This window comes from Rhinoderma darwinii, chromosome 5 (assembly GCF_050947455.1).
Source record: "Rhinoderma darwinii isolate aRhiDar2 chromosome 5, aRhiDar2.hap1, whole genome shotgun sequence".
In the NCBI taxonomy this organism is placed as follows: Eukaryota; Metazoa; Chordata; class Amphibia; order Anura; family Rhinodermatidae; genus Rhinoderma; species Rhinoderma darwinii.
The window spans coordinates 214,156,319-214,182,121 of record NC_134691.1 but is presented as its reverse complement, the minus strand read 5'-3'; the positions used below and the strand labels follow the sequence as shown (position 1 = coordinate 214,182,121).

Below are 25,803 nucleotides of genomic sequence, written 5' to 3'. Positions count from 1 at the left end.
TGTATAAGCGGAAGGGGGAGAGATGTGACCTGAAAAACTGGCGTCCCATCTCTCTCCTGAACGTGGACTACAAGATCCTCGCCAAAGTATTGGCCAACAGACTGAAGGTTGTCATCGGACAGATCATCGGATCGGACCAAACCTGCGGCATTCCTGGCCGTAGGGTGGCCGACAGTCTTGCCCTGGTGAGGGACACGGTGCATTACATGCAAAGCCGCCGTACACACGCGGCCCTGGTCAGTCTGGATCAGGAGAAGGCTTTTGACCGGGTCTCTCACGAATTCATGGGTAAGGCTCTGCGTAGGCTGCGGCTTGGCAGGTTGTTCTGTTTGTATGTTAACCTGATGTATTGCGACATTTACAGCTCGGTGCTGGTGAACGGCTGGAAGACTGACCCCTTTCCTGTATCGTCGGGGGTTAGACAAGGCTGTCCTCTTTCACCTCTCCTTTTTGTTTGTGTTATAGAGCTCTTCGCAGAGGCTATCCGGCAGAATGGAGAGATCAGAGGGATCACCGCACCAGGTCCAGGACACTTCGAGGTCAAATGCTCGCTGTACATGGACGACGTGACCGTCTTCTGCGCTGACCAGAGTTCGGTGACTGCACTCGTCCAGACCTGTGAGGAGTTCGGACGCGCTTCAGGGGCAAAAGTCAACTGCGGGAAGTCGGAAGCCATGCTCTTCGGAAAGTGGTACCTGCCTTCTCCTGCCTCCTTCCCGTTTACTATCAAGCCGGACTTCATCAAAATTCTGGGAGTCTGGTTCGGTAAGGAAGGTGCAGCCCTAAAGTCGTGGGAAGAACGCTTGGCCAAAGTCAACCAAAGGATCGGACTGTGGAGCCTCAGACAACTCACTATTGAGGGCAAAGCAATGGTCCTGCGTAACGAAGTCTTGCCTGTGCTACAATACACTGCACAGGCATGGCCCCCTCTTGCCACCGTCTCGAGGGCCATTACCAGGACTGTGTTTCGCTTCATCTGGGGCTCGAAAATGGACAGAGTAAAGCGGACTGTTATGTACAAGGAGCCCCGCAAAGGTGGGAAGGGTATACCCGACATTCCCACTCTGCTGCGGATCGCTTTTGTATGTGACTGTGTTCGTAGGACTCTGAGGACAGCAAACGGCTCTGCGGGCAAGGCCATGTCCCGCTACTTCCTCCTTCCCCTCTGGCGAGGTTTTGGCTGGGACAAGTGGGACAGCTCCTTCCCTTACAACTGGCACGCTCCCTGGTTCTACGGAGATGTCGTCCGGTTCGTGAGGGAGCATCAACTGGAGGGTCTTAAGCCCGACTTGTGGAAACCTAAGACGATCCACAAGCACATCAGAGCAAAGGACTCACTGGAGTTTGTTCCAGGGCTTCATGCCGACACGTTGGAGACTGTTTGGACTAACGTGTCATCTGGCAGGTTGACCAACGGGCACAAGGACATTTCATGGATGGCCATCCAGGGAGGACTGCCTCTTAGGTCATTCATGCATGCCCGCAACCTGTGCAAGACCCGGTACTGCCCCAGGTGCCCCTTCACGGAGGAAACATCTTTGCACATTTTCTGGCAGTGCCCCTTTGCACAGGGTCTGTTGAAAGCCTTGGAACACGAACTCAAGGACTCAGTTCCCAGGAACAGACTGTCGTACCGCTCGGTACTTTATGGACTATTTCCTGGGAATACCACGGATGGAGCAATCCAGGAAGCCTGGCGCCTTATGAACTGCTTTAAGGACGCTATATGGTTTGCCAGGAACCGTCTGATTTTGCGGAGAGAGAGTGTGTCCGTCCAGGACTGCCGCAGGCTGATCCACAGCCTGCTCAAAGACTATTCCACCTGGGACAGCCCGGACGTCGATGAGGAAGAGGACTGATACTCCCCTTCCCCCCACTCTCCCTTCTTGTGTGTTGTCTTTCAATAAAGCTTCGGGCCTGTGATTTCCCCCTTCCCTATCCCCTCCTACCCACTCCCCTATCCCATCACTTGTCTGTAATGCTTTGTTGTTTGGCTTTAGTGAATGCAAGAATGTTAGTGTAGCATGTGGTGTAATGTATAGCATAGGCTAGCCTGTACTGTGTATTATACTGTCATGTTATGTTTGACGACTGTTATTATTTATTATTTGCTGCTTCATGGCTTGCGCTGCGTCGCAGTAATGTTTGTATGATGACGATTGATTGTCAATAAAGCAATTTTCAATCAAAAATCTGTTCTTATCAGTTTAATATCTGATACGTCCCCTATCTGGGGACCATATATTAAATGGATTTTTAGAACAGGGAGATGGAAATAGAGCTTGCTCTGTCCACTCCACGCATTGACCTGGTATTGCAGTATTTCCAGGACCGGTGCACCCTTCCCTTATGTGTTGACTAAAATCAGATTCCAAAAGTGTTTTTTCTCTTTGCCATTGTTTCTGTCTTTCTGAAGGGATCTCCCCTTTTAATCCCATTATTTCAACACCTGTTGGACAATGCATTTGTACAGTCATGTGTGATAATGAGCTCATTTATTAAATGCAATTAATGAATACATTGCCACCTCTTGTTGTGTGTGTGTGTGTGTGTGTCTTCTGTGTTTCTGTGTTTCCGGCATTTCACATTGGAACAGCTCATTCACCTTCCTTGTCTTCTCTCCGCCCTCCCTCCCTCCCTCCTAGGTAAGTTAAAGAGCTGCACCTGAGCCAGCCACTGATTGATGCAGCACCACAGTCAAATAGTGGAGTGGAGTGGAGTAGGGGAACAGCAAACAGCCATTAAAGCAGCCAGCCGCCTACCCGCCACAATGGACCTACCTGTGTACACTAGGTGGATGTGATGGAATGTACTGTCGTCCCTACATTTCAAGAAGAAGTAAGAATTGCAGTTGCAACAAACCCTTGCTTGCCTACAAAGAGAGCAGCAATTTGGATTTGTTACTATGTTACCTGGAAGAATAACAAACTGTGCAAGGATGGAGGTTGTAGGAGCAAAGAGAAGTTGTCTGTAAAGTTGGTGGATGCCTATTTTCCATTTTGCAGTCCCTTGTCTCCCTCTTGTGGCCTCCTGGAGGCAAATAAATGTGCAAAAAAAAGACAGCCTGGCGGCCGGCTGTTGCAGTGTTGCCCTCTCAGGCAACACTGAGTGACTGACTGAGCCTCACAGTCTTATATAAAGTTCAGACGGAACTTTGCACGTGTCATAGTGGAGCCCTCAGGATTCCAGAGCCAGCTTTCTGACATCATAATGGGGCCTGCCTCAGAGATAAAAGCCTGGGCCCAGGCAGTGTTGTTCAGTGCTGCTCAGCAGGCAGCACAGGACTGGATTAAAGCTGATACAAGGTGTGAAGGAACAAGGGGTGGCTGTGGGCATGCACTTGCTGCCGCTGCCAGTGTTTATCTGCATGGCAGGAGGGCATTTGGGCGTTGCCAGGAAGGCGTTTTTATGTAGATTCCTCCTCTTTCAGCACTGCATTGTGGTGCAAGCAAAAGAAGCAAATCCTGTCTGGCTTCCTCTCCGGCCTTTATTCACCTCCCGCTTAGTAGCTGTAAATGTGTGTGAGCCTGCAGGGCCCCATGGAATTGCCTAGGAGTAGGCTGAATCGCTGCAAGGGGTGAACAGCAGTATGGGACAGGCTCGGGCAAGGCAAGGGCCGCTCGGGTTATCGCTTCTCGGCCTTCTGGCTAAGCTCAAGTGGTTTAGCTAGGGGGACCTTGGGAGTACGCTCTTCCTTCGGCCTTGTGGCATCGGCAGCTTGCTGTCTTAAGCCACCTGCTGCTATAGGGGGAAGACTACGAACAAGACCGAAAAGGCGATCGATCATCATGGGTGTGATCATCCGTTATATTTCAGCCGGCGAAGCGCGGATTCGTTTTTCCTTTCGATTTGAAGTGGAGGAGAGCAAGGTGGATCGGTTCCAGTTACCTTACTTCGTGAGAGAAATCCTTTACAAGATCTTGTTGGTGAAGAAGGAGACCATCGTTTGCCTGAGGGATTCCAGGAAAGGAGCCTACATTTTGACTTTGGATTCTATTTCTGCCTGCCAAAATTTATTTGAGGTACTCAAGACCTGCAAAGAGAACCCGGAGCTCGATGGACTGACCGTAACCATTCTTTATTCTGGTGGGGATGTGCCTTTGGTGGTATGTATGTATAACCCTTTTGTGCCTGTGGAGGACATTGCTTTGTTTCTGAGAAAATACTGCATTAGCATAAAATATTCGCATAAGGTCATGAACTCGGAAGATTTGTGGACTGGCAAACACAAGTTTTTTGTTAAATTGGCTGGAGATCCAGGTGGTGTTGGGGGACTGTGTCATCCACCATCAAACTTTTCCATTGGGCGTGACAAGGGATATCTCTTTTACCCAGAGATGCCTCTGTTTTGCAGGAAGTGTAAGAAATTTGGCCACACTGCAGATGGTTGTGAAAGTCCGGCTGTCTTTTGTGGTCGCTGTAATAAAGAAGGTCATCTGTCTAAGGACTGCAGCACAATGGTCTGTAATGTTTGTGGAGAAGAAGGTCATGCCTTTAAGGACTGCAGTATGCGTACGTCCAGATCTTGGGCTGATCGAGTGGCTGGAAGGAGTGGCGCTGTCCAGGTTGGGCTCCCTACTGCGGACCCAGGGGGGAGTAATCAACCTGAGCAGCCAAAACTACTTGCAGAGAAGCCAACTGTGAAAATCAAGACCGGGGTGGAGCTTGTGGGGCACTCTGCTGCTGCAGCTGAGGTGGGGAGGGCACTCCCTGCTGAGGCTGTAGCTGATGGAAAGCCCAGATCAAGTGAGGAAGCCATGGAAGTCGCCTCAAGGGAAACAAAACGCAAGAAAGGCAAAAAAGACGGGGAGGAGCAACCCCTGGGAGTTAAAAGACCCTCAAAGATGAGTGCAGAAGAAATTGATACATGTCAGTTAATGTCAAGGCCTCTAATACCACTAATGTCAGCGTCTGATCCTTTCAACATTGAGGATTTTGTAAGTCCAGAGTCACTATTGGGCTTTATATCCGAAAGTTCGAGCTCCAGCTGATAAAATCATCTATTAGATGGCATCTTTAAAATATGCCTCACTTAATGTGAGAAGTTTGAAGAGCCCCACTCGGAGGGCTGCTTTATTTAAGTATTTGGAGTCTGTGGACTGTTCTATTTATTTTTTACAGGAATGTGCAATTGATCACAGCCCAAATTACAGTGATATCCGGAAGGACTGGACTATTGGGCCATCAGTCTGGTCTGGAGATAACATAAATAAAAATTCGGGTGTTGGGGTTTTATTTAGAGGTTCAGATATACAAATATTGTCATATTTTGAGATTGTTCCTGGGAGAGCTCTACAGGTGAATGTCAAGTATAATGGGTTAGAGATCAAGTTGATAAATGTATATGCTTCACCTGAGAAACAAGAAAGGGCTGATTTGCTTAATGATATGCAAGTTTTTATCCCAGGCCCAACACCGATTCTAATGGCTGGTGATTTTAATTGTAATATGAGTGGTGAACAGCGTGAGAGTAGAAGTGTACATGTGAGAACGGATAAAACAGAGAAACAACTTAAAAATTTTACAATAGATTTTAATCTCTCTGATATGTGGAAGAGTTTACATCCCAATGACCCTGGATATACTTGGGAGAATAATGTCTGTAAATCTAGAATAGATTTTGTTTTAATATCAGATAGTGTTAAATTGAATAATATTTCTCTTTTATCTAACATATTCTCAGATCATAAATTGTTGTATGCACATGTCACTTTACCTGGCCTGGAGAAAGGAAGAGGAGTCTGGAAACTCAATACTACATTGCTGGAAGATATGCAAATTAAAAATGAGTTTATTCTTGTTTATAAAAAATGGAGGTTGGGTCAGTCTAGATACGAGAGTATTCTGGCATGGTGGGAGGAGGTAAAGAAATGGATAAAACAGTTTTTTATTAGGAAAGGGATGCAAAAGGCCAGGGAAAAAAAACAGTGGTTTAAAGTATTGAACACAAAAATGCAGACGTATTACAGGTTAAAACAAGAGGGTCTAGAAATGGATGATGTTATTGCAATGACAAAAAGTGATATCAAGAATGCGATAAGTGCAAAAGGTAAGGAGGTGATTTTTAATGCAAAAGTGCAATGTTTAGAAAATGATGAGAAATGTTCAAGGTTTTTCTTTAAAAAAGTGGTGGAAAATAAAGGAATGATTGTCGAGATGGAAGGTAAGAAGACAAATGACGAGATTTTAGTAGAAGCGCAGAAGTTTTATCAGGATCTTTTTAATAAAAAAACAATTGACCATTCTTTTACTGAAGACCTTTTAAATGCTATGGATTTAAAACTTGAGAACTCTGATCAGGAAAGTCTATGTGAGAGTGTGAGTTTACCAGAACTGTTGAGTGTGTTTAAAAGTTTCTCTAAGGGGAAAACACCAGGCTCTGACGGATTACCCGTGGAGTTTTACTTATGCTTCTGGTCTATCTTAAAAGATGATCTTATAAGTGTTTTTAAAAACGCTTTTTCATGTAAAATTTTGCCGGCCTCCTGGCGTGATGGAGTAGTTACTCTGATTTTTAAGAAAGGTGATAGGACAAAATTGGAGAACTGGAGACCTATAACCTTATTAAATGTGGATTACAAAGTGTTAGCAAAGGTCTTAGTAAATAGGATGAAAAAAGTGATCTCCAAAGTAATTCACAGTGACCAGGTATGTGGAGTGCCAGGGAGGAAAGTAAGTGATCATCTTAATCTTATCAGAGACGTTTTATGGTATCAGAAACAATGCAAACAGAGAATGGCGATTTTATCTTTAGATTTTCAAAAGGCCTATGATAGGGTCTCGCATGAATTTTTATTGATGGTCTTAAAAAGAATGTGCTTTCCTGATTTTATTATTGAAAGAATTGCGCTTTTATATAAAAATTGTGTTAGTCGTATTTTAGTAAATGGTTTTCTGTCTCAAGAAGTGTTTTTGCAATCAGGAGTTAAACAAGGATGCCCGCTTTCCCCGATACTTTTTATATGTACAATAGAGCCACTTTTAACCCTTTTAAGGAAAGATAAGTTTATTAAAGGTGTGCCAATTCCTGGGAGTGGAGGACAAAGTGTCAAGACTATAGCCTATATGGACGATGTTAACATTTTTTGCACAAATGAATCATCCTTGAAACGTGCAATAAGGCAAACTGAATACTTTTGTGAGGGTTCTGCCTTTAGATTAAACAAAGAGAAATGTGATTGCTTTGCAATAGGGGAATGGTGCAATACAGAAGTACAAGTGCAATATAATAAGATCAAGATTCTAGGGATTATCTTTGATAGTGGGAATAATGGGGATGAAAGTTGGTCTATAGTGAAAGAGAAAGTACAAAAGAAGATTAGTTTTTGGAAAATGAGAAAATTAACTATTGAGGGGAAGATACTTATTATGAAATCTCTGCTTTTACCTATAATGTTATATCTAAGCATGGTTTTCCCACCAAAAGAATGCACTTTAAAGTTTTTAAATAAGATTTGTTTTAATTTTATATGGAGTTCAAAAATGGATAAAATTAAAAGAGAGGTTATGTTTACAGCAAAGAAATTGGGAGGTAAAGATGTACCAAACATTAAGAGGTTTTTATATGTGAAATTCTTTTCTATGTGTTTTAATGGCCTACACGGCCATAGTTATTGGTCGTATTTTCTAAGATATGCTGCTGGTCATATTTTTAGGAAAAGAAAATGGATAACCTTGTCTTTAACATCGCCTGTTCTATATGTTCCCCCAATTCATTATGCTATTTTAGAAAGAATTATTCGTATGTATGATATTAGTGGTTTTGATGCAAATGTTTTAAGTAATACAAGAAAATTAAATTTGGAAGTTAGGAAGAATGAACAACTATCAATGGTTTTAAATTATTCTGTTGAAAGGACTCAAAAAATATGGAGAATGACCAATATGGCTTTCCTGTCAAATGAACTCAAGGACTTAGCATGGCAAATTGTACACCAATGTTTACCTACCAGAGATTTTCAACATAAGAGAAGGCTAGTTAGAACTGCAAAATGTACGAGAGCAGGATGTTTTAATGATGAGACAGTTCTACATTTATTTTGGAATTGTTTTTATGCTCAAAATGTTTGGCGTTATATTGGTTCTCTGTTGAAATTTGTATCCGATCTTAATGTTTTGAATCATGAAGTAATACTATATGGTGTTTTTAATGTCCCGACAAATGAAAAGAGTCGAGTTCTATGGATTACTGTAAATTGTATAAAGATGGCATTGTGGAAAGTTCGAAACATCTTGCTTTTTAAACATGATTCCATTACAGAGAAGGACTGTATTAAGTTGGCTCTTAGCGAGATGTATGTTTTTTATCTCCTGGACAAAAAAAGGTTGGGACTGAGGAAAGCAAAAAGCCTTTGGAATATTCATCTATGGAATATGCTTCTGCAAGATTAAGTTGCTCTTCTGATGTCAGGACTTTGATGTTCTTTGTTCTTATCTGTTGTTCATGTTTTGGAAAATTCTTCTGATATAATGTATTGTATTTTCTGAATAATTCAATAAAAAAGTAAAAAATCTGTTCTTATCAGTTTAATATCTGATACGTCCCCTATCTGGGGACCATATATTAAATGGATTTTTAGAACAGGGAGATGGAAATAGAGCTTGCTCTGTCCACTCCACGCATTGACCTGGTATTGCAGTATTTCCAGGACCGGTGCACCCTTCCCTTATGTGTTGACTAAAATCAGATTCCAAAAGTGTTTTTTCTCTTTGCCATTGTTTCTGTCTTTCTGAAGGGATCTCCCCTTTTAATCCCATTATTTCAACACCTGTTGGACAATGCATTTGTACAGTCATGTGTGATAATGAGCTCATTTATTAAATGCAATTAATGAATACATTGCCACCTCTTGTTGTGTGTGTGTGTGTGTGTCTTCTGTGTTTCTGTGTTTCCGGCATTTCACATTGGAACAGCTCATTCACCTTCCTTGTCTTCTCTCCGCCCTCCCTCCCTCCTAGGTAAGTTAAAGAGCTGCACCTGAGCCAGCCACTGATTGATGCAGCACCACAGTCAAATAGTGGAGTGGAGTGGAGTAGGGGAACAGCAAACAGCCATTAAAGCAGCCAGCCGCCTACCCGCCACAATGGACCTACCTGTGTACACTAGGTGGATGTGATGGAATGTACTGTCGTCCCTACATTTCAAGAAGAAGTAAGAATTGCAGTTGCAACAAACCCTTGCTTGCCTACAAAGAGAGCAGCAATTTGGATTTGTTACTATGTTACCTGGAAGAATAACAAACTGTGCAAGGATGGAGGTTGTAGGAGCAAAGAGAAGTTGTCTGTAAAGTTGGTGGATGCCTATTTTCCATTTTGCAGTCCCTTGTCTCCCTCTTGTGGCCTCCTGGAGGCAAATAAATGTGCAAAAAAAAGACAGCCTGGCGGCCGGCTGTTGCAGTGTTGCCCTCTCAGGCAACACTGAGTGACTGACTGAGCCTCACAGTCTTATATAAAGTTCAGACGGAACTTTGCACGTGTCATAGTGGAGCCCTCAGGATTCCAGAGCCAGCTTTCTGACATCATAATGGGGCCTGCCTCAGAGATAAAAGCCTGGGCCCAGGCAGTGTTGTTCAGTGCTGCTCAGCAGGCAGCACAGGACTGGATTAAAGCTGATACAAGGTGTGAAGGAACAAGGGGTGGCTGTGGGCATGCACTTGCTGCCGCTGCCAGTGTTTATCTGCATGGCAGGAGGGCATTTGGGCGTTGCCAGGAAGGCGTTTTTATGTAGATTCCTCCTCTTTCAGCACTGCATTGTGGTGCAAGCAAAAGAAGCAAATCCTGTCTGGCTTCCTCTCCGGCCTTTATTCACCTCCCGCTTAGTAGCTGTAAATGTGTGTGAGCCTGCAGGGCCCCATGGAATTGCCTAGGAGTAGGCTGAATCGCTGCAAGGGGTGAACAGCAGTATGGGACAGGCTCGGGCAAGGCAAGGGCCGCTCGGGTTATCGCTTCTCGGCCTTTTGGCTAAGATCAAGTGTAGTATCTGTTCTTATCAGTTTAATATCTGATACGTCCCCTATCTGGGGACCATATATTAAATGGATTTTTAGAACAGGGAGATGGAAATAGAGCTTGCTCTGTCCACTCCACGCATTGACCTGGTATTGCAGTATTTCCAGGACCGGTGCACCCTTCCCTTATGTGTTGACTAAAATCAGATTCCAAAAGTGTTTTTTCTCTTTGCCATTGTTTCTGTCTTTCTGAAGGGATCTCCCCTTTTAATCCCATTATTTCAACACCTGTTGGACAATGCATTTGTACAGTCATGTGTGATAATGAGCTCATTTATTAAATGCAATTAATGAATACATTGCCACCTCTTGTTGTGTGTGTGTGTGTGTCTTCTGTGTTTCTGTGTTTCCGGCATTTCACATTGGAACAGCTCATTCACCTTCCTTGTCTTCTCTCCGCCCTCCCTCCCTCCTAGGTAAGTTAAAGAGCTGCACCTGAGCCAGCCACTGATTGATGCAGCACCACAGTCAAATAGTGGAGTGGAGTGGAGTAGGGGAACAGCAAACAGCCATTAAAGCAGCCAGCCGCCTACCCGCCACAATGGACCTACCTGTGTACACTAGGTGGATGTGATGGAATGTACTGTCGTCCCTACATTTCAAGAAGAAGTAAGAATTGCAGTTGCAACAAACCCTTGCTTGCCTACAAAGAGAGCAGCAATTTGGATTTGTTACTATGTTACCTGGAAGAATAACAAACTGTGCAAGGATGGAGGTTGTAGGAGCAAAGAGAAGTTGTCTGTAAAGTTGGTGGATGCCTATTTTCCATTTTGCAGTCCCTTGTCTCCCTCTTGTGGCCTCCTGGAGGCAAATAAATGTGCAAAAAAAAGACAGCCTGGCGGCCGGCTGTTGCAGTGTTGCCCTCTCAGGCAACACTGAGTGACTGACTGAGCCTCACAGTCTTATATAAAGTTCAGACGGAACTTTGCACGTGTCATAGTGGAGCCCTCAGGATTCCAGAGCCAGCTTTCTGACATCATAATGGGGCCTGCCTCAGAGATAAAAGCCTGGGCCCAGGCAGTGTTGTTCAGTGCTGCTCAGCAGGCAGCACAGGACTGGATTAAAGCTGATACAAGGTGTGAAGGAACAAGGGGTGGCTGTGGGCATGCACTTGCTGCCGCTGCCAGTGTTTATCTGCATGGCAGGAGGGCATTTGGGCGTTGCCAGGAAGGCGTTTTTATGTAGATTCCTCCTCTTTCAGCACTGCATTGTGGTGCAAGCAAAAGAAGCAAATCCTGTCTGGCTTCCTCTCCGGCCTTTATTCACCTCCCGCTTAGTAGCTGTAAATGTGTGTGAGCCTGCAGGGCCCCATGGAATTGCCTAGGAGTAGGCTGAATCGCTGCAAGGGGTGAACAGCAGTATGGGACAGGCTCGGGCAAGGCAAGGGCCGCTCGGGTTATCGCTTCTCGGCCTTTTGGCTAAGATCAAGTGTAGTATCTGTTCTTATCAGTTTAATATCTGATACGTCCCCTATCTGGGGACCATATATTAAATGGATTTTTAGAACAGGGAGATGGAAATAGAGCTTGCTCTGTCCACTCCACGCATTGACCTGGTATTGCAGTATTTCCAGGACCGGTGCACCCTTCCCTTATGTGTTGACTAAAATCAGATTCCAAAAGTGTTTTTTCTCTTTGCCATTGTTTCTGTCTTTCTGAAGGGATCTCCCCTTTTAATCCCATTATTTCAACACCTGTTGGACAATGCATTTGTACAGTCATGTGTGATAATGAGCTCATTTATTAAATGCAATTAATGAATACATTGCCACCTCTTGTTGTGTGTGTGTGTGTGTGTGTCTTCTGTGTTTCTGTGTTTCCGGCATTTCACATTGGAACAGCTCATTCACCTTCCTTGTCTTCTCTCCGCCCTCCCTCCCTCCCTCCTAGGTAAGTTAAAGAGCTGCACCTGAGCCAGCCACTGATTGATGCAGCACCACAGTCAAATAGTGGAGTGGAGTGGAGTAGGGGAACAGCAAACAGCCATTAAAGCAGCCAGCCGCCTACCCGCCACAATGGACCTACCTGTGTACACTAGGTGGATGTGATGGAATGTACTGTCGTCCCTACATTTCAAGAAGAAGTAAGAATTGCAGTTGCAACAAACCCTTGCTTGCCTACAAAGAGAGCAGCAATTTGGATTTGTTACTATGTTACCTGGAAGAATAACAAACTGTGCAAGGATGGAGGTTGTAGGAGCAAAGAGAAGTTGTCTGTAAAGTTGGTGGATGCCTATTTTCCATTTTGCAGTCCCTTGTCTCCCTCTTGTGGCCTCCTGGAGGCAAATAAATGTGCAAAAAAAAGACAGCCTGGCGGCCGGCTGTTGCAGTGTTGCCCTCTCAGGCAACACTGAGTGACTGACTGAGCCTCACAGTCTTATATAAAGTTCAGACGGAACTTTGCACGTGTCATAGTGGAGCCCTCAGGATTCCAGAGCCAGCTTTCTGACATCATAATGGGGCCTGCCTCAGAGATAAAAGCCTGGGCCCAGGCAGTGTTGTTCAGTGCTGCTCAGCAGGCAGCACAGGACTGGATTAAAGCTGATACAAGGTGTGAAGGAACAAGGGGTGGCTGTGGGCATGCACTTGCTGCCGCTGCCAGTGTTTATCTGCATGGCAGGAGGGCATTTGGGCGTTGCCAGGAAGGCGTTTTTATGTAGATTCCTCCTCTTTCAGCACTGCATTGTGGTGCAAGCAAAAGAAGCAAATCCTGTCTGGCTTCCTCTCCGGCCTTTATTCACCTCCCGCTTAGTAGCTGTAAATGTGTGTGAGCCTGCAGGGCCCCATGGAATTGCCTAGGAGTAGGCTGAATCGCTGCAAGGGGTGAACAGCAGTATGGGACAGGCTCGGGCAAGGCAAGGGCCGCTCGGGTTATCGCTTCTCGGCCTTTTGGCTAAGATCAAGTGTAGTATCTGTTCTTATCAGTTTAATATCTGATACGTCCCCTATCTGGGGACCATATATTAAATGGATTTTTAGAACAGGGAGATGGAAATAGAGCTTGCTCTGTCCACTCCACGCATTGACCTGGTATTGCAGTATTTCCAGGACCGGTGCACCCTTCCCTTATGTGTTGACTAAAATCAGATTCCAAAAGTGTTTTTTCTCTTTGCCATTGTTTCTGTCTTTCTGAAGGGATCTCCCCTTTTAATCCCATTATTTCAACACCTGTTGGACAATGCATTTGTACAGTCATGTGTGATAATGAGCTCATTTATTAAATGCAATTAATGAATACATTGCCACCTCTTGTTGTGTGTGTGTGTGTGTGTGTCTTCTGTGTTTCTGTGTTTCCGGCATTTCACATTGGAACAGCTCATTCACCTTCCTTGTCTTCTCTCCGCCCTCCCTCCCTCCCTCCTAGGTAAGTTAAAGAGCTGCACCTGAGCCAGCCACTGATTGATGCAGCACCACAGTCAAATAGTGGAGTGGAGTGGAGTAGGGGAACAGCAAACAGCCATTAAAGCAGCCAGCCGCCTACCCGCCACAATGGACCTACCTGTGTACACTAGGTGGATGTGATGGAATGTACTGTCGTCCCTACATTTCAAGAAGAAGTAAGAATTGCAGTTGCAACAAACCCTTGCTTGCCTACAAAGAGAGCAGCAATTTGGATTTGTTACTATGTTACCTGGAAGAATAACAAACTGTGCAAGGATGGAGGTTGTAGGAGCAAAGAGAAGTTGTCTGTAAAGTTGGTGGATGCCTATTTTCCATTTTGCAGTCCCTTGTCTCCCTCTTGTGGCCTCCTGGAGGCAAATAAATGTGCAAAAAAAAGACAGCCTGGCGGCCGGCTGTTGCAGTGTTGCCCTCTCAGGCAACACTGAGTGACTGACTGAGCCTCACAGTCTTATATAAAGTTCAGACGGAACTTTGCACGTGTCATAGTGGAGCCCTCAGGATTCCAGAGCCAGCTTTCTGACATCATAATGGGGCCTGCCTCAGAGATAAAAGCCTGGGCCCAGGCAGTGTTGTTCAGTGCTGCTCAGCAGGCAGCACAGGACTGGATTAAAGCTGATACAAGGTGTGAAGGAACAAGGGGTGGCTGTGGGCATGCACTTGCTGCCGCTGCCAGTGTTTATCTGCATGGCAGGAGGGCATTTGGGCGTTGCCAGGAAGGCGTTTTTATGTAGATTCCTCCTCTTTCAGCACTGCATTGTGGTGCAAGCAAAAGAAGCAAATCCTGTCTGGCTTCCTCTCCGGCCTTTATTCACCTCCCGCTTAGTAGCTGTAAATGTGTGTGAGCCTGCAGGGCCCCATGGAATTGCCTAGGAGTAGGCTGAATCGCTGCAAGGGGTGAACAGCAGTATGGGACAGGCTCGGGCAAGGCAAGGGCCGCTCGGGTTATCGCTTCTCGGCCTTTTGGCTAAGATCAAGTGTAGTATCTGTTCTTATCAGTTTAATATCTGATACGTCCCCTATCTGGGGACCATATATTAAATGGATTTTTAGAACAGGGAGATGGAAATAGAGCTTGCTCTGTCCACTCCACGCATTGACCTGGTATTGCAGTATTTCCAGGACCGGTGCACCCTTCCCTTATGTGTTGACTAAAATCAGATTCCAAAAGTGTTTTTTCTCTTTGCCATTGTTTCTGTCTTTCTGAAGGGATCTCCCCTTTTAATCCCATTATTTCAACACCTGTTGGACAATGCATTTGTACAGTCATGTGTGATAATGAGCTCATTTATTAAATGCAATTAATGAATACATTGCCACCTCTTGTTGTGTGTGTGTGTGTGTGTGTCTTCTGTGTTTCTGTGTTTCCGGCATTTCACATTGGAACAGCTCATTCACCTTCCTTGTCTTCTCTCCGCCCTCCCTCCCTCCCTCCTAGGTAAGTTAAAGAGCTGCACCTGAGCCAGCCACTGATTGATGCAGCACCACAGTCAAATAGTGGAGTGGAGTGGAGTAGGGGAACAGCAAACAGCCATTAAAGCAGCCAGCCGCCTACCCGCCACAATGGACCTACCTGTGTACACTAGGTGGATGTGATGGAATGTACTGTCGTCCCTACATTTCAAGAAGAAGTAAGAATTGCAGTTGCAACAAACCCTTGCTTGCCTACAAAGAGAGCAGCAATTTGGATTTGTTACTATGTTACCTGGAAGAATAACAAACTGTGCAAGGATGGAGGTTGTAGGAGCAAAGAGAAGTTGTCTGTAAAGTTGGTGGATGCCTATTTTCCATTTTGCAGTCCCTTGTCTCCCTCTTGTGGCCTCCTGGAGGCAAATAAATGTGCAAAAAAAAGACAGCCTGGCGGCCGGCTGTTGCAGTGTTGCCCTCTCAGGCAACACTGAGTGACTGACTGAGCCTCACAGTCTTATATAAAGTTCAGACGGAACTTTGCACGTGTCATAGTGGAGCCCTCAGGATTCCAGAGCCAGCTTTCTGACATCATAATGGGGCCTGCCTCAGAGATAAAAGCCTGGGCCCAGGCAGTGTTGTTCAGTGCTGCTCAGCAGGCAGCACAGGACTGGATTAAAGCTGATACAAGGTGTGAAGGAACAAGGGGTGGCTGTGGGCATGCACTTGCTGCCGCTGCCAGTGTTTATCTGCATGGCAGGAGGGCATTTGGGCGTTGCCAGGAAGGCGTTTTTATGTAGATTCCTCCTCTTTCAGCACTGCATTGTGGTGCAAGCAAAAGAAGCAAATCCTGTCTGGCTTCCTCTCCGGCCTTTATTCACCTCCCGCTTAGTAGCTGTAAATGTGTGTGAGCCTGCAGGGCCCCATGGAATTGCCTAGGAGTAGGCTGAATCGCTGCAAGGGGTGAACAGCAGTATGGGACAGGCTCGGGCAAGGCAAGGGCCGCTCGGGTTATCGCTTCTCGGCCTTTTGGCTAAGATCAAGTGTAGTATCTGTTCTTATCAGTTTAATATCTGATACGTCCCCTATCTGGGGACCATATATTAAATGGATTTTTAGAACAGGGAGATGGAAATAGAGCTTGCTCTGTCCACTCCACGCATTGACCTGGTATTGCAGTATTTCCAGGACCGGTGCACCCTTCCCTTATGTGTTGACTAAAATCAGATTCCAAAAGTGTTTTTTCTCTTTGCCATTGTTTCTGTCTTTCTGAAGGGATCTCCCCTTTTAATCCCATTATTTCAACACCTGTTGGACAATGCATTTGTACAGTCATGTGTGATAATGAGCTCATTTATTAAATGCAATTAATGAATACATTGCCACCTCTTGTTGTGTGTGTGTGTGTGTGTGTCTTCTGTGTTTCTGTGTTTCCGGCATTTCACATTGGAACAGCTCATTCACCTTCCTTGTCTTCTCTCCGCCCTCCCTCCCTCCCTCCTAGGTAAGTTAAAGAGCTGCACCTGAGCCAGCCACTGATTGATGCAGCACCACAGTCAAATAGTGGAGTGGAGTGGAGTAGGGGAACAGCAAACAGCCATTAAAGCAGCCAGCCGCCTACCCGCCACAATGGACCTACCTGTGTACACTAGGTGGATGTGATGGAATGTACTGTCGTCCCTACATTTCAAGAAGAAGTAAGAATTGCAGTTGCAACAAACCCTTGCTTGCCTACAAAGAGAGCAGCAATTTGGATTTGTTACTATGTTACCTGGAAGAATAACAAACTGTGCAAGGATGGAGGTTGTAGGAGCAAAGAGAAGTTGTCTGTAAAGTTGGTGGATGCCTATTTTCCATTTTGCAGTCCCTTGTCTCCCTCTTGTGGCCTCCTGGAGGCAAATAAATGTGCAAAAAAAAGACAGCCTGGCGGCCGGCTGTTGCAGTGTTGCCCTCTCAGGCAACACTGAGTGACTGACTGAGCCTCACAGTCTTATATAAAGTTCAGACGGAACTTTGCACGTGTCATAGTGGAGCCCTCAGGATTCCAGAGCCAGCTTTCTGACATCATAATGGGGCCTGCCTCAGAGATAAAAGCCTGGGCCCAGGCAGTGTTGTTCAGTGCTGCTCAGCAGGCAGCACAGGACTGGATTAAAGCTGATACAAGGTGTGAAGGAACAAGGGGTGGCTGTGGGCATGCACTTGCTGCCGCTGCCAGTGTTTATCTGCATGGCAGGAGGGCATTTGGGCGTTGCCAGGAAGGCGTTTTTATGTAGATTCCTCCTCTTTCAGCACTGCATTGTGGTGCAAGCAAAAGAAGCAAATCCTGTCTGGCTTCCTCTCCGGCCTTTATTCACCTCCCGCTTAGTAGCTGTAAATGTGTGTGAGCCTGCAGGGCCCCATGGAATTGCCTAGGAGTAGGCTGAATCGCTGCAAGGGGTGAACAGCAGTATGGGACAGGCTCGGGCAAGGCAAGGGCCGCTCGGGTTATCGCTTCTCGGCCTTTTGGCTAAGATCAAGTGTAGTATCTGTTCTTATCAGTTTAATATCTGATACGTCCCCTATCTGGGGACCATATATTAAATGGATTTTTAGAACAGGGAGATGGAAATAGAGCTTGCTCTGTCCACTCCACGCATTGACCTGGTATTGCAGTATTTCCAGGACCGGTGCACCCTTCCCTTATGTGTTGACTAAAATCAGATTCCAAAAGTGTTTTTTCTCTTTGCCATTGTTTCTGTCTTTCTGAAGGGATCTCCCCTTTTAATCCCATTATTTCAACACCTGTTGGACAATGCATTTGTACAGTCATGTGTGATAATGAGCTCATTTATTAAATGCAATTAATGAATACATTGCCACCTCTTGTTGTGTGTGTGTGTGTGTGTGTCTTCTGTGTTTCTGTGTTTCCGGCATTTCACATTGGAACAGCTCATTCACCTTCCTTGTCTTCTCTCCGCCCTCCCTCCCTCCCTCCTAGGTAAGTTAAAGAGCTGCACCTGAGCCAGCCACTGATTGATGCAGCACCACAGTCAAATAGTGGAGTGGAGTGGAGTAGGGGAACAGCAAACAGCCATTAAAGCAGCCAGCCGCCTACCCGCCACAATGGACCTACCTGTGTACACTAGGTGGATGTGATGGAATGTACTGTCGTCCCTACATTTCAAGAAGAAGTAAGAATTGCAGTTGCAACAAACCCTTGCTTGCCTACAAAGAGAGCAGCAATTTGGATTTGTTACTATGTTACCTGGAAGAATAACAAACTGTGCAAGGATGGAGGTTGTAGGAGCAAAGAGAAGTTGTCTGTAAAGTTGGTGGATGCCTATTTTCCATTTTGCAGTCCCTTGTCTCCCTCTTGTGGCCTCCTGGAGGCAAATAAATGTGCAAAAAAAAGACAGCCTGGCGGCCGGCTGTTGCAGTGTTGCCCTCTCAGGCAACACTGAGTGACTGACTGAGCCTCACAGTCTTATATAAAGTTCAGACGGAACTTTGCACGTGTCATAGTGGAGCCCTCAGGATTCCAGAGCCAGCTTTCTGACATCATAATGGGGCCTGCCTCAGAGATAAAAGCCTGGGCCCAGGCAGTGTTGTTCAGTGCTGCTCAGCAGGCAGCACAGGACTGGATTAAAGCTGATACAAGGTGTGAAGGAACAAGGGGTGGCTGTGGGCATGCACTTGCTGCCGCTGCCAGTGTTTATCTGCATGGCAGGAGGGCATTTGGGCGTTGCCAGGAAGGCGTTTTTATGTAGATTCCTCCTCTTTCAGCACTGCATTGTGGTGCAAGCAAAAGAAGCAAATCCTGTCTGGCTTCCTCTCCGGCCTTTATTCACCTCCCGCTTAGTAGCTGTAAATGTGTGTGAGCCTGCAGGGCCCCATGGAATTGCCTAGGAGTAGGCTGAATCGCTGCAAGGGGTGAACAGCAGTATGGGACAGGCTCGGGCAAGGCAAGGGCCGCTCGGGTTATCGCTTCTCGGCCTTTTGGCTCAGATCAGGTTTATTGCCTGGTCTGGGCCGGGGGTTCGGTCTTTCGTGGAGTCCTATCCGACGTTTTTGGGAGCGATCATCGTGCCGTTGGGCATTCCATTTCAAGATGGCAGCTGTGCGTAACACTATCCGTTTCGTGGTGAATGAGCAGAGGAGAGACGAAGTTGATACTGGACATATCATTGAGAACATCCTTCTGGACCTGGCTGGAGTTAAGTTGGTAGAGGTATTCTGTATCCAAGCTTTCAGCAATATTGCTACATATGATGTATCCTTTTTTGAGGCCGCCTACTGTTTAAACGTTTTTCAGTTGCTAAAGGAAAAACACATGCATGAGGCATTAACATCCATTGAAGTGCAACCTCTTTTTTCTACAGTGGAGAAATGTATAACAATTCATATGTATAACCCATTTTTGGATAGAAGGCTGGTCAGGGCTTTTTTAGCTCATTACTGTACCCATGTTAGAGGTGGTGTGGAGCAGAAGAACCTATGGGGAGTCTTTAATGGTGATATCAAGTACTGGGTCAGGCTGAAACCTGACTCCAGCTGTATTGGAGGAGTGATGAATCCTCCTGCTAATTTTTCCATTGGTGGGAATAAGGGATATCTGTACTACCAAGATATGCCATGCTTTTGTAGATCATGTTTTTCCTACGGGCATACCAAAGATGCATGCAAAGGCAAAGTTTGCAGAAATTGCAAGGAAACAGGACATGAGGCTAGTGCATGTATTTCCCCATCCAGGTGTGATATTTGTGGTTTGCCTGGTCATACCTGTAGGAAATGTCCAAAGGTGTTTCCTTTCTTAGGACAAGAGAGAAGAACATGGGGCAGACAGGTGAGAACAACAAGTTCCCTTGCTGCCTCTTCTGAGGTAATTTCAGAGCCAGCTGGCAATGTTTCTGTGGCTGCTTCTCAGGACCCTGGGAAAGCTGGATTAGGAGAGGTTCTAACCTCACATACTGACAGCATGGAGTTGGGTGTGGTCCCTCCTGCAGAGCCAACTGTTGATGAGACACCTGGGGTTATACCTATGGAAGGTAAAGACACAGCGCCACCTAGTGGGTGTGCATACCCTGATAACGGTGCAAGTATGCAAATTTTGTCCTTTTCTAGCCCAGAGTCAAAAATGGACGATTCAGCAAAAGTGGAGTGGTCAATATCGGAGGAGGACGAGAAGGAGGCCAGGATGCCTAGTGCCACTAGTGCGGAAATCTTCCATAAAGTTGTCTCAAAAAGGGGGAAGTCTGGAAAGGCGGTGAAGAGACTTAAGATAGGCTTATTGGAAGATTCTGCTCATGCAAATCCTTTTTCTTTGCTGGATAGTGACTCCAGTTCTAGCCCTAAGTCATCTGAGGTGGCCTCAGAAGTACCCAGCTCTCCTGGGGAAGGTTTCCTCAGTGAAGTCAATGTGGCAAATTTGGAAAGAGCGATGTATTTCCCTGGGACGTGATATGTTCTGGTTTTTTCCATGGCTTTCCATTGCACTAACAATACTATGCCCGCATGTCTTTGAGATTAAAAATTGTCTCACAAAATGTACGGGTGTTCTCCTCTGCTCACAAGCGTGCTGCAGTCCTGGACTTTTTGGCCTCTAAGGGCAGTGACATTGTTTGCGTACAAGAATGTGGTTTGTCAAAAATGCCTAGGAAAGAAGAATGGAAGTTTGGGGAAGCAATTTGGTCTTTTTCTTCCACAAATAGGAATGATGGAATTGGTATTCTTTTTAAAAATAATGAGTTTGTCATCAAACAGACTCAAATTATACAGGAAGGAAGATGTGTCTGTGTGTTACTATCCTATAAGGGGTGGCAGTTTAGGCTTATCAATATCTATGGCCATGCTGTGAAAACTGATAGGTTGGCACTTTTTGATTCTTTAAAATTTTTTCTTCATGGTAAAGTTCCTGTAATTATTGTTGGTGACATTAACTGTATCCTGGAGAAGCAGGCCCGAGCTGGGTCCACAGAGTCTAATGTGGATGTCACTGGAGTTTTGTGGAATAAAATTTTGCAGGACTTTGCTTTGCAGGACGCTGTCACCAGGAAACCAGGTCCATTTACTTACCATGCCGATGACGGAAGAACAGATTCTCGTCTGGACTTTTTCTTTTTTTCTATTTCAGCAATGAAATGTGTAGATTATGCGCAGGAGAGAGTGTGGTTTTCAGATCACGAGTGTTTGTTGGGGGTTTTTGTTATAAATAATTTCTTTTATGGTAGAGGGGTATGGAAGATGAATGTTAGTTTTCTGAGTGATGAAAGGGTGAAAACTAGGTTTGGGAAAAAATATGGGTTTTGGGTTAGGAAGAAAAGTTCTTTCTCTAATGTGTGTGAATGGTGGGTATGGGTGAAAAAAAAGATTGGTGGTTTCTTTAGACAGATAGGGTATAGAAGAGCGAGAAGGAAAAGATTAGAATATTCACGCTTTAATATGCGGATGACGTTCCTTCAACAATGTAAAAATTTGGGTATGGATGTAAGACACGATTTGGAAAAAACAAAAAAAGATATTAAGGAGTGGTTCCGAGAGAAAGGGAAAGAAATAATATTTAGATCTAAGGTGGAGGTTAGAGATAATCACGAGAAGTGCACTAGATTTTTCTTTAAAAAAATGTGTGGTGGGAAAAGTGGAATGAATGTGTTATTGGATAAGGATGATAAAGAGGTGTTTGGTAAGGATGTGATTGATGTGGTGTCTGATTTTTATAAACAACTGTATGATTTGAAGAAGTGTGATCTGGGTGATGATGAGGAGTTTTTGGATATTGTGGGTAATTTTGTTCCTGAAAGTGAATATGAGTCTTTGCTTGGTGAGATTATGGATGGTGAAGTAAAGGATGTGGTGGGAAGTATGGCTAAAAATAAGTCTCCAGGGATCGATGGAATACCAGCTGAGTTCTATGGGAAATATTGGGATATAATTGGGAAGGATGTTATAGATGTTATGAGAGTGTTGTTTTCTGGGATGAATATGTGTGATGTGATGAAGAAGGGTATGGTAGTTTTGTTGCATAAAAAAGGAGATAAGAGACGGTTAGAAAACTGGCGACCAATTACTTTGCTTAATACGGATTATAAAATTTTTGCCAAGCTGATTGCGAATCGTATGAGGAATGTTATTGGGTGTGTGATTGATGAGGATCAGGTATGTGCGGTACCGAAAAGGAAATTGCATGAGAATGTGGCGTTGGTGCGGGACATGCTTGAGGATTGTAAGGGTCGGAATAAGAAGGTGATTGTGTGTGCGTTAGATTTTGAGAAAGCGTTTGATCGTGTGGCGCATGTGTTTTTGTTCAAAGTGTTAGAGAGAATGGGTTTTCCGGTTCAGTTTGTGAGTTTGTTAAAGAAATTATACGCGAATGCAAAGAGTTGTGTGCAGGTGAATGGGTTTTTTTCAGAATCATTTAGTATTATGTCTGGTGTGCGACAGGGTTGTCCGTTGTCTCCCATCCTTTTTATTTGTGCGATTGAACCATTGTTGCAAATGATTAGAAATGATAAGGTTGTGAAAGGTTTGGTGGTGCCCGGGTGTGATGGAAAGCGTGTGAAAGCTTTGGGATATATGGATGATATTTGTGTATTGTGTGATTCAGTGTATGATATGTCCAGAGTGAAGTTGATTGTAAATATGTTTTGTATTGCGTCTGCTTTTAAAATAAATTGGGGTAAGAGCAAATTTAAATTTTTCTTCAGTAATGAACGGGTGAGTGATCCTGATATGGAACAGGTGAATGGTGTGAAAATTTTGGGTATTGTGTTTGATGATGAGTTGAAAGGGAGAGAAAGTTGGGATGAGTTAGGTGGTAGGATTGTGAGAAAGTTGGAAATGTGGAGAATGAGGGATCTTTCTTTTTCGGGGAAGGTTTTAATTGTCAAAAGCATTATTCTACCTATGATTTTATATGTTGCTTTGGTTTTTCCTCCTGCTGTTGCTATGTTAAAAAAAGTGAATAGAGTTTTGTTCCTTTTTTTATGGGGGAGCGGGATTGAGAAGGCAAGGAGAGAAATTCTAATGAAAAGCAGACGTAATGGAGGCTTGGATTTCCCAAATTTGGAGATTTTCATTGGAATTAATTGTGTACGTTTTTTTGTTGAGCTTTTATTTAAAGAATCCAAGGCTTCTAGAATGTCGAAGTATTTAGCTGGAACGGTGATTCAGCGTTTAAGGTGGGAAAAACGGAATTTATGTAAACCAATTGCTTTTCAGTGCACAGGGTGGTATTTGTATGTAGAAAAATTTATCAAAAAATTCCAGCTAGAGGATGTAAGAATGGAGAGATTTCTGAGTGAAAAGAATGTTGTGAGAAGTATGTGTATGAATAATGTGATGTGTTCTGTAAATGGTTTGAATTCGAAGGAGTCTAAGTCTGTGTGGAAGAAGATTGTTTCGTATGATGTGTCAAATAAGCAGAAAGATTTGTTATGGATGTCGGTACATGGAGTGTTGCCTGTAAGGAGTGTTCAGAAAAGAAGAGGTTTGGTTGCATCTGAAAGGTGTCCGAGAGAAGGTTGTGGGGATGATGAGGATGTGAGTCATGTGTTTTGGTCGTGTAAGCATGCAAAGGATGTTTGGAAAAAGTTGAGTGGGTTGTGTGAAGAATTGACTGGTTTGAAGGTTTTGACGTATGAAATTGTCTTGTTTGGTTTGTGTAGTTTGGGTAGTGAAAAGGATAGAGTGTTGTGGATTTTTCTGACTTGTGTGAAAGAAGTATTGTGGAATACGAGGAATTTGAATGTGTATAAAAGAGAAGTATTTGAGATGGAGGATGTGGTTAGTATGGTATTGGCTAAATTGTATTTTTATTATAAATGGGATCTAGAAAGAGGTATGGATGCGGAAGGGATATGGCGAATGTTGAAATGGAGGTATTTAGTTTGAGGAATTTGTTTGATTTATCTTGTATTTGATGGAAAAATAAAATAATGAACCAGAGTGATGAGATTTTTTGAAAAATAGAGAGGTGGTTTGAACAACTACAGTTCTCGGTTTTATTCAAAAAAACCTGAATGGTTTAATAAAAAAAAAAAAAAAAAAAAAAAAAAAAAAAAAAAAAAAAAAAAAAAAAAAAAAAAATCTGTTCTTATCAGTTTAATATCTGATACGTCCCCTATCTGGGGACCATATATTAAATGGATTTTTAGAACAGGGAGATGGAAATAGAGCTTGCTCTGTCCACTCCACGCATTGACCTGGTATTGCAGTATTTCCAGGACCGGTGCACCCTTCCCTTATGTGTTGACTAAAATCAGATTCCAAAAGTGTTTTTTCTCTTTGCCATTGTTTCTGTCTTTCTGAAGGGATCTCCCCTTTTAATCCCATTATTTCAACACCTGTTGGACAATGCATTTGTACAGTCATGTGTGATAATGAGCTCATTTATTAAATGCAATTAATGAATACATTGCCACCTCTTGTTGTGTGTGTGTGTGTGTGTGTCTTCTGTGTTTCTGTGTTTCCGGCATTTCACATTGGAACAGCTCATTCACCTTCCTTGTCTTCTCTCCGCCCTCCCTCCCTCCCTCCTAGGTAAGTTAAAGAGCTGCACCTGAGCCAGCCACTGATTGATGCAGCACCACAGTCAAATAGTGGAGTGGAGTGGAGTAGGGGAACAGCAAACAGCCATTAAAGCAGCCAGCCGCCTACCCGCCACAATGGACCTACCTGTGTACACTAGGTGGATGTGATGGAATGTACTGTCGTCCCTACATTTCAAGAAGAAGTAAGAATTGCAGTTGCAACAAACCCTTGCTTGCCTACAAAGAGAGCAGCAATTTGGATTTGTTACTATGTTACCTGGAAGAATAACAAACTGTGCAAGGATGGAGGTTGTAGGAGCAAAGAGAAGTTGTCTGTAAAGTTGGTGGATGCCTATTTTCCATTTTGCAGTCCCTTGTCTCCCTCTTGTGGCCTCCTGGAGGCAAATAAATGTGCAAAAAAAAGACAGCCTGGCGGCCGGCTGTTGCAGTGTTGCCCTCTCAGGCAACACTGAGTGACTGACTGAGCCTCACAGTCTTATATAAAGTTCAGACGGAACTTTGCACGTGTCATAGTGGAGCCCTCAGGATTCCAGAGCCAGCTTTCTGACATCATAATGGGGCCTGCCTCAGAGATAAAAGCCTGGGCCCAGGCAGTGTTGTTCAGTGCTGCTCAGCAGGCAGCACAGGACTGGATTAAAGCTGATACAAGGTGTGAAGGAACAAGGGGTGGCTGTGGGCATGCACTTGCTGCCGCTGCCAGTGTTTATCTGCATGGCAGGAGGGCATTTGGGCGTTGCCAGGAAGGCGTTTTTATGTAGATTCCTCCTCTTTCAGCACTGCATTGTGGTGCAAGCAAAAGAAGCAAATCCTGTCTGGCTTCCTCTCCGGCCTTTATTCACCTCCCGCTTAGTAGCTGTAAATGTGTGTGAGCCTGCAGGGCCCCATGGAATTGCCTAGGAGTAGGCTGAATCGCTGCAAGGGGTGAACAGCAGTATGGGACAGGCTCGGGCAAGGCAAGGGCCGCTCGGGTTATCGCTTCTCGGCCTTTTGGCTAAGATCAAGTGTAGTATCTGTTCTTATCAGTTTAATATCTGATACGTCCCCTATCTGGGGACCATATATTAAATGGATTTTTAGAACAGGGAGATGGAAATAGAGCTTGCTCTGTCCACTCCACGCATTGACCTGGTATTGCAGTATTTCCAGGACCGGTGCACCCTTCCCTTATGTGTTGACTAAAATCAGATTCCAAAAGTGTTTTTTCTCTTTGCCATTGTTTCTGTCTTTCTGAAGGGATCTCCCCTTTTAATCCCATTATTTCAACACCTGTTGGACAATGCATTTGTACAGTCATGTGTGATAATGAGCTCATTTATTAAATGCAATTAATGAATACATTGCCACCTCTTGTTGTGTGTGTGTGTGTGTGTGTCTTCTGTGTTTCTGTGTTTCCGGCATTTCACATTGGAACAGCTCATTCACCTTCCTTGTCTTCTCTCCGCCCTCCCTCCCTCCCTCCTAGGTAAGT

The 25,803-nt window shown here is 44.6% G+C and overlaps 9 non-coding genes and 1 pseudogene across 9 annotated transcripts; all 10 read left to right on the top strand.

Moving 5' to 3' along the window:
- The first annotated feature begins 2,158 nt into the window (after nucleotides 1-2,158).
- Nucleotides 2,159-2,345, top strand: LOC142653877 (U2 spliceosomal RNA). Its single transcript, XR_012848728.1, has one exon. It is a non-coding gene; the product is annotated as a U2 spliceosomal RNA (small nuclear RNA).
- A 6,128-nt stretch (nucleotides 2,346-8,473) lies between these two features.
- On the top strand, nucleotides 8,474-8,664 carry LOC142653717 (U2 spliceosomal RNA). Its single transcript, XR_012848634.1, has one exon. It is a non-coding gene; the product is annotated as a U2 spliceosomal RNA (small nuclear RNA).
- Nucleotides 8,665-9,940: 1,276 nt separating this feature from the next.
- Nucleotides 9,941-10,131, top strand: LOC142653375 (U2 spliceosomal RNA). The gene has a single exon (XR_012848310.1). It is a non-coding gene; the product is annotated as a U2 spliceosomal RNA (small nuclear RNA).
- A 1,274-nt stretch (nucleotides 10,132-11,405) lies between these two features.
- On the top strand, nucleotides 11,406-11,596 carry LOC142653374 (U2 spliceosomal RNA). Its single transcript, XR_012848309.1, has one exon. It is a non-coding gene; the product is annotated as a U2 spliceosomal RNA (small nuclear RNA).
- A 1,282-nt stretch (nucleotides 11,597-12,878) lies between these two features.
- On the top strand, nucleotides 12,879-13,069 carry LOC142653373 (U2 spliceosomal RNA). Its single transcript, XR_012848308.1, has one exon. It is a non-coding gene; the product is annotated as a U2 spliceosomal RNA (small nuclear RNA).
- Nucleotides 13,070-14,351: 1,282 nt separating this feature from the next.
- Nucleotides 14,352-14,542, top strand: LOC142653372 (U2 spliceosomal RNA). Its single transcript, XR_012848307.1, has one exon. It is a non-coding gene; the product is annotated as a U2 spliceosomal RNA (small nuclear RNA).
- Nucleotides 14,543-15,824: 1,282 nt separating this feature from the next.
- LOC142653371 (U2 spliceosomal RNA) lies at nucleotides 15,825-16,015 on the top strand. Its single transcript, XR_012848306.1, has one exon. It is a non-coding gene; the product is annotated as a U2 spliceosomal RNA (small nuclear RNA).
- A 1,282-nt stretch (nucleotides 16,016-17,297) lies between these two features.
- On the top strand, nucleotides 17,298-17,488 carry LOC142653370 (U2 spliceosomal RNA). Its single transcript, XR_012848305.1, has one exon. It is a non-coding gene; the product is annotated as a U2 spliceosomal RNA (small nuclear RNA).
- Nucleotides 17,489-23,853: 6,365 nt separating this feature from the next.
- Nucleotides 23,854-24,024, top strand: LOC142654371 (U2 spliceosomal RNA; annotated as a pseudogene).
- Nucleotides 24,025-25,306: 1,282 nt separating this feature from the next.
- Nucleotides 25,307-25,497, top strand: LOC142653369 (U2 spliceosomal RNA). Its single transcript, XR_012848304.1, has one exon. It is a non-coding gene; the product is annotated as a U2 spliceosomal RNA (small nuclear RNA).
- Nucleotides 25,498-25,803: the final 306 nt, after the last annotated feature.